Genomic DNA, 1,676 nt, shown 5'->3' with positions numbered 1-1,676 from the left:
CATTGCTTTTTGATCTTCTCTTATTTCATGAAGCATGATGGAGTGCTCTTGATGTTCCACCCTTAGTTGTCCCATATCGGAACTCAATTCTCCTAGGGAGGTGTTGATTTGCTCCCAATAGTTTTGTGGAGGAAAGTGCATTTGAGGCATCTCCGGGATTTCATGGTGATGAGCTTCATACGCCTCTTGAGCTCCATGAATGGGCTCTCTTGCTTGCTCCATCTTTTTCTTAGTGATGGGCTTGTCCTCTTTAATGAGGATATCTCCCTCTATGTCAATCCCAGCTGAATTGCATAGGTGGCAAATGAGGTGAGGAAAGGCTAACCTTGCCATAGTGGAGGACTTGTCAGCCACCTTGTAGAGTTCTTGAGGTATAATCTCATGAACTTCCATTTCCTCTCCAATCATGATGCTATGAATCATGATGGCCCAATCCACAGTAACTTCAGATCGGTTGCTAGTGGGAATGATTAAGCATTGAATGAACTCCAACCATCATCTAGCCACAGGCTTGAGGTCCAATCTTCTTAGTTGAACCGGTTTGCCCTTGGAGTCAATCTTCCATTGAGCTCCTTCCACACATATGTCCATAAGGACTTGGTCTAACCTTTGATTAAAGTTGACCCTTCTAGTGTAGAGGCGTTCATCTCCTTGCATCATGGGCAAGTTGAACGCCAACCTCACATTTTCTGGACTAAAATCTAAGTATTTCCCCCGAACCATTGTAACATAGTTCTTTGGATCCGGGTTCTTACTTTGATCATGGTTCTTGGTGATCCATGCATTGGCATAGAACTTTTGAACCATTAGGATGCCGACTTGTTGGATGGGATTTGTTAGAACTTCCCAACCTCTTCTTTAAATTTCATGTCGGATCTCCGAATACTCATTTCTTTTGAGTTTGAAAGGGACCTCAGGGATCACCTTCTACTTGGCCACAACATCATAGAAGTGGTTTTGATGGGCTTTAGAGATGAACCTTTCCATCTCCCATGACTCGGATGTGGAAGCTTTTGTCTTCCCTTTCCCCTTTCTAGAGGATTCTCCGGTCTTAGGTGCCATCAATGGTAATGGAAAAACAAAAAGCTTATGCTTTTACCACACCAAACTTAGAATTTTGCTCGCCCTCGAGCAATAAAAGAAAGAATAGATGAAGAAGAAGAAGAAGTTCCTTTACTTGTTCAAAATTTTCGATCAAGTTGTCTCTGAATTGTTGTAATTTAGCTTCTCTTAGTTTTCTCTTCAGAGTCCTTTCAGGTTCTGGACCAGCTTCAACAAGAATGCCTTTTTCTCTGTCCCTGCTCATAAGAAAAAGGAGAGAAAAAGAAAAGAAGAGGAATCCTCTATGTCACAGTAAAGAGGTTCCTTATTGTTAGTAGAAGAAGAAAAGAAGAAAAAATTCAAACACAGATAGAAGAGGGGGTTCGAATTCGGTGAGTGATGTGAGGAAGAGATGTTAGTAAATGAATAATTAATTAGAATGAGATGAAAGAGGGAGAATTTCGAAAATAATTTTTGAAAAAGAGTTAGTGATTTTCGAAAATGGTTTTTGAAAAAGGTTAGTAATTTTTCGAAAATAAAAAAAAATCAAAAATTAAAATAATTAGTTAATTAAAAAGAATTTTTGAAAAAGAGGGAGATATTTTCGAAAATTAGAGAGAGAGAGTTAGTTAGGT

The 1,676-nt window shown here is 39.3% G+C and overlaps 1 long non-coding RNA gene across 1 annotated transcript in view; it reads right to left on the bottom strand.

The window, feature by feature from the left end:
- LOC110264648 overlaps nt 209-1,676 on the bottom strand; it is a 10,457-nt gene continuing 8,989 nt past the window's right edge. The window contains exon 3 of the long non-coding RNA XR_002350823.1: nt 209-222. This is a non-coding gene — a long non-coding RNA (uncharacterized LOC110264648). The remainder of the gene's footprint in view (nt 223-1,676) is intronic.

The sequence above is a fragment of the Arachis ipaensis genome, chromosome B07 (assembly GCF_000816755.2).
Source record: "Arachis ipaensis cultivar K30076 chromosome B07, Araip1.1, whole genome shotgun sequence".
NCBI classification, from domain to species: domain Eukaryota; kingdom Viridiplantae; phylum Streptophyta; class Magnoliopsida; order Fabales; family Fabaceae; genus Arachis; species Arachis ipaensis.
Note: the sequence above shows the minus strand (reverse complement) of the source record. Positions and strands in the feature narration are given on the sequence as shown.